The sequence below is a fragment of the Eptesicus fuscus genome, chromosome 17, assembly GCF_027574615.1.
Source record: "Eptesicus fuscus isolate TK198812 chromosome 17, DD_ASM_mEF_20220401, whole genome shotgun sequence".
In the NCBI taxonomy this organism is placed as follows: domain Eukaryota; kingdom Metazoa; phylum Chordata; class Mammalia; order Chiroptera; family Vespertilionidae; genus Eptesicus; species Eptesicus fuscus.
The window spans coordinates 42034828-42040977 of NC_072489.1; the positions used below are offsets into that span (position 1 = coordinate 42034828).

Here is a 6150-nt window from a genome sequence, read left to right on the forward strand (position 1 = left end):
CTAGAAAAGGAACCCCAGGATTTCCCCTCCTGTGTGTTGTCTTTTCGTGGTCCATGATGCCCACTTAGGTTGTCAGTACAATGAAACCAAACTGACGGAATGGGAACGGGTTCTTTTGTCATTTTTCTAGATCTTTGAGTTGTACATGAAATCTGGGCCTGTTCGCTCCATGGTCATTTAACGGGCCTATGACGTTCACAATTCTCCCAGCTCTGTGATCATCTATGTCTTCAAATCCACCAATGTAGCCATGCTTCATCATCACAGTTAGAAAACGGACAATGACTTTGGAGCATGGCCTAGTAAGACCCTGGTATTTGCCTCTCTTTCCGTATTGCTGATGCCCTTGAGAGCATCAGCCAGGACTTTCACATGCACCATTATGGTGGCACGGAAAGATGGCAAATGATATGTGACTTCTGAGGCTAATTCAGAAAAAGCATAGCGCTTTCACTTAGTGTTTCTCTTCTCTTCTCTTCTCTCTCTCTCTCTCTCTCTCTCTCTCTCTCTCTCTCTCTCTCTCTTCTTCCTTCCCTCCCTCTCTCCCCCCTCTCTCAGATTGCTCTGGGAGAAGCCAGCTGTCTTGTCATAAAGACCTCAAGCATTCCTGGGAGAATCCCATATGAAAAGGAACTGAGGCCTCCCACCTACACCCAGCATCTACTTGCCAGCCATACAATATGCCATCTTAGAAGTATATCTTTGAGTCCCAGTTAAGACTTCATATGACTATAACCTCAGCTGACATCGATTGCAGTATTATGAGAGACTTTGAGCCAGCTGTTCCCAAATTCCTGACCCATGATAACTGTGAGATACAATAATGCTTGTTTTAGGCCACCAAGTTTTGGGTGATTTGTTAGGCAACTATAGGCAAATAATACAGGGACTCTCTCATAGGCCCTTCTCTTTAGTTCTGTCTGCCACTACCTTGCATGGGTCCCTTCTCTTTTCTTTCATCTCTTTCTTTTTTCCTTACCAGAGCTGCCCTAACCCAGTATCTAGAGGGAATGCTCAAAATTCCTGTATTTTATTATGCAGAGTAATTTAAGTTATCTTGGTCTAAAACTCTCCCATTTAGACTAAGCCCAGGGGATCCCACTTTCTCTGACCAAATATATTCATTGAGTTCTAAAACCTAGATATTCTGTCTTCCTACTAGGCCAACTGGTAGCAGGTCCACTCAAACAGCTGCCAGCTTTTAAAATAATTAGTCTTGCCCTTAAGAAGTATACATGGCCCTAGCCCAGTGGTCGGCAAACTCATTAGTCAACAGAGCCAAATATCAACAGTACAACGATTGAAATTTCTTTTGAGAGGCAAATTTTTTAAACTTAAACTTCTTCTAATGCCACTTCTTCAAAATAGACTCACCCAGGCCGTGGTATTTTGTGGAAGAGCCACACTCAAGGGGCCAAAGAGCCGCATGTGGCTCGGGAGCCGCAGTTTGCCGACCCCGACCCTAGCCAGTTTGGCTCAGTGGATAGAGCCTCTGCCTGCAAACTGAAGGGTCCCAGGTTCTATTCCAGTCAAGGGCACATGCCCAGATTGTGGGCTCGATCCCCAGTAGGGGGCATGCAGGAGGCAGCTGATCAATGATTCTCTCTCATCATTGATGTTTCTATCTCTCTCTCCCTCTCCTTTCTTCACTGAAATCAATAAAAATATGTTTTTTTAAAAAAGAAATAAGAGAAGTATACATGAGCAAAGGAGAAGCACCTGAGCTGACCGGGGGAGCTCACAGAATAGGTGGTATTTGAGCTGAGTTTTGAAGGATCAGTACGAGTTCATTTGGTAGAGAAATGAAAGTCGTTTTTATGCAGAAGTAACAGCAATTATAAAGGCTCAGAGGTGAAAAGGGCATAATTCTGAGAACTGTAAGTATGGCAGGGTTGTGGGTATGAATATTTATTGGGGTGCTTGGAAGATATTGGGAGCTAGATCATATTAGGCATTATAAGCCACACGTATTAGTTAGGAGTCTACAGGTAAGAATCCCCCGATTCATGTGACTTAAAAATAAGAACAATAATGAATTTAGCATCTCAAATAATATGTCCATATATAGGGCTGCTCCCACACTGGTTAACTTAGCAGCTTTATGATGTTATCAAGGACCTAAGTTTTTCTTGTTACTCCCAGGCCTGTCCCCCACAATAGTTGTAAACTTTTTATTGACTTAGAAATGTCTTCTCTTCTCCTCTCATTCCTTCCAACAGCTGACTCCCCTTCAGTGTCATTGGTTAGAACTGCATCAGATGTCCAGGTTCAATATTTGGTGATAGAATGGGCCATCATGATTGACTTAGACCAACCATAACTTATTCCCTGGGGGTGGGGTTGGAGCTTAGCCCTCTTTAATCACATAACTAAGTATAGTATTGTAGTTACTCAAATGAAATTTGGATTCTGCTAACAAGGTGAAAGAGAGATTGTTGGCTTTTTGGGTAGGCAGTCAGCAGAATCTGCCACAACATGCCAAAGGAATTTGGACTATATCCCATTGGGATGGGAAAACATGGAAAGATTTTAAAACAGGAAGTAATATGATTATATTTCACTAGTGTATCAGAATGGAGGGATACTCAGGAGGAGCATGGATCTGGAGGCAGGGCCACAAGTTAGCAGGTTTCATTGAAAGATATTGGAGAGGATATTAGACATTTTAATTAAGAACACCTAGAGACTAACTGGATAGAATGGTTAAAGGGAGTAGAGATTCTAGAATGACTTGCAAATTTGTGCTTGGGTGAATCATAGGGTATTTAATCAAAGTTGGTTAAATATGAACAGAGGAGGTTTGGGTAGATAAGGTGAGAGTAAAGAGACAATGAGCTTGGTCTTGGATAATGAGGTGACTTCAAGACATTTGAAGATGGATGAGTAAACATGGAAGGAAGAGTGGAGACCACATTACTTAAGAGATTATGGAAGGATGGAGTGTGGAATGAAAGAAAATTGATTAAAGAAATAAAGCAATGCAGACGACTGGCACCGAGTGTGGGACTGGTTTGGCTGATTTTGCTCAGGACTGGGTAGAGTCAAGAGCTTGCTGAGAAAATTGCAAATGTAATTGTAGACAAGCCTTTAAAAAGCAGTTAAAAACGTGTTTTGAAATATGGATTTCCGTAATTTGTTTCAACATGTTGACTTGACTTACAGCAAATGAGATGAAGAAATTATCTCAACGCTTTTTTTTTTTCTTTCTTGTGTTGGCTAACTGGAAACCTCAGAACTCAGCTCAGTGAGCTGTTAATCAGATAAACATTGCAGGTTTGTGTAAAGAGTCATGCTTTACAAATGCTTGAGGGCATATGGACTTATTGAAGGAAGTCCTGTCCAAACCAACCAGACTAAGAAAGTAAGAGGAGAACGAGTTGGGATTGAAATGCAGGTTTGGCCCTGGCCGATTTGGCTCAGGGGATAGAGTGTCGGCCTGGGGACCAAAGGCTCCGCCCCCCGCCCAGACCCTGGTTCTGGCATGCGCAGAAGGCAACCACTCCATGTGTTTCTCTCACATAGATGTTTCTCTCTGTCTTTTCCTCTCTTCCACTCTCTCTAAAAGATCATAGGAAAATATCCTTAGGTGAAGATTAACAAAAGTAAATTAATTAATTAATTAAAAATAAATAAATACTTAAAATGCAGGTTTGTTTTCTGTTTTATAATAGTAGATGTGAAATGTAAATTAGAAGCTGTTTCAATGCAACTTCAAGTTCTAAGTTAATGTAGCTCATAAACCATATGAATTAAGTACTGTTTCAAGCATAAATAGAAATTCTGTTTCCATTCAAAAACACTAGAGTTGGTGGAACACTAGAGTTTGAAATATACATGTTAGACTGAGAACTGCACAGTTGGAAGGCAACTTCAATAATAAAAAAAAATCCAAAACATTTGTTGAGTTTTTCCCCATGTCTATCTTGTTCCAAGGCACTGAACTGGGCTCTAAATAAAAAAAAATACCTGATATTTGTATAATTTTGTGGTTAATCTTAACTTTATGCAACTATTTTACTCAATGTGGTTTCTGGGGGCCCAGATGAGCTATAATACTTGAAAAAGAGTAGGGATTGAGGGACAGAGAAGAACACTGAAACTGAGAATTGAGGGAGAAAGGTAAGTTAGGAAGCCAACTAGGTTGGGAGGGTAACAGAGGGGGAAAAAATACAGTTGGTCCTTGAACAACATGGGCTTAAGGGTGCCAACACTGCACAGTTGAAAATTCACATATAACTTTTGACTCCCTCAAAACTTACCTACTAATAGCTTACTGTTGACCAGAAGCCTTACAGATAATGTAAATAGTCCATTAACACATTTTTATACGTGTATTATATACTGTATTCTTATAGTAAAGTAGCTAGAGGAAAGAAAATGTTACTTAACAAACCATAAGGAAAATACATTTATGGCACTGTATATATTTATGGAAAAAAATCTATGTATAAGTGGACCTGTGTAGGTCAAACCCATGTTGTTCAAGGGTCAACTATAATCGTGATACTGAATATACAAACTGGACAATCGCCAGACTATATATCACAATTAGAACTCTGACCCCACAACCTCTGCTGCAATCAGCCCAGAACTGTTGAGTGATCAATGACTGTCTGCTTCCCTATTTTTGCCCCTCCCCCTCCAACTCAGAAGCAATTAGAGAAAGCCAAATATGCTCCTTCCCTCCCCTCCCCTCCCCCCTCTTCCCTCCCCGCCAAACACCATTACATAAGGTGCCCTGCTTCTGGTTAGTTTGCCTCCAGCTTCCTTATTCTAATACTCTCAAATCAGAGCATACATGAAACCTAAACCCCTACCCTCATTTTTCTTTTACTTTTAGCTTCCTACTCCCCTGACACCCTTTGAGTCTCTGCCAGACACAAATGATGGTGGCTGATTGCCTTGTTACAGCAGACATGGAATAAATAGCCTTTTTTTTTTTGTTTTCATTTGGGTTGTCTTCACTTAATTCCAGTTATTCGTTCACTTATATATTGTATATTAAGTGTATTTTATATGCCAGGCAGTGCCCAACATTGAAGTGGAAGCAAACAGTCCCTGCCCTCAAGGATACTCTGTCCATTTGGACAGACAGACACATAAATATAATTGCAATTCAATGTAGCAAGCGAAACAATAGGCATACATAAACGGGGTGTAGGTCAAATAAGGCTTTTAGAAGAGGTGAGGCTAGTCAGCCTGCTAAAAGTCAGGGAAGGATATTCAAGGCAGGCGCAGGGGTGGGGAGAGGCAGAAGGAGCAATGCCAGAGAGAGGGCAGAAACCAGAGGCGCGTTGCAGGAGCCTAGTAAGGGAGGTCAGGAGCAGCGAAAGATGCTGCACGGGCGGGTCGCGCGTGGACGGCCGTGCCTGTGCCACGTTTGTAAGGACTTGGACTTTATCCTTTCCAAGCGGCTCCCTCCTGGAAATGAACCGGCTGTGTACACAAGAGAGAAAAACCGCATTAAGGAAACATGACGTTTTTGCTCACGTCTGGCACACAGCAATCAATTAACGTTGAATGAATGGGTATAAGTGCCTCGGTGTAGACGTCATTGTCCCCAATTTATATGTTTTTCTCACGGGACAAAACAACGAAGCCAAGGCATCCGTTTGGGAGGCTGTAGGAAAGGTTTGAGGTGGAGGAAATGCCCTTCTGCCGGGCAGGGTTGGCGGACCCAAAACCTCCCATAGGTTGTGGGCAAGGAATGCACTACCGTCGCAGACACCCCGAGAGCCACCCACCCACCGAGGCCGCTCGGTCCAGGGAGCAGCCGCGGAAAAGCAGCCGGCGGAGAATTTCCGCCGCTCAGAAGGCGGGTGGAGCGGGGCATCCCGGTGCCGGCCCGCCCCGCTCACCTGTGCGCCCTCCGCCGGCCCCTCCAGGCGGAGCCGCGGCACGATCCCCTTCCGGATTGGAAGCACTCGAGATCCTGGGGGCGGGCATTAGAGGCCGAACGCTCTTGGGGATTGGCTATTCCGACGGACGGACGTGCGGCCCACGGAGCTGGTTCGCCGGCGGCTCTGGCTGGGTGGAGGGCGGGTCTCTTTCCGCGGGTCCCCTGTCAGTCATTGGCTCCCTGCGGTTTCCTTGGGGACGTGGCGCCGCCGCCGGCGCAGGCCTCCTTCCGGCTGGGCCGGGGACCGCGGG

The 6150-nt window shown here is 44.1% G+C and overlaps 1 pseudogene; it reads right to left on the bottom strand.

Annotated features, from left to right (window-relative positions):
• Positions 1–381, bottom strand: LOC103288643 (40S ribosomal protein S15a-like; annotated as a pseudogene).
• Between the last annotated feature and the right edge of the window lie 5769 nt (positions 382–6150).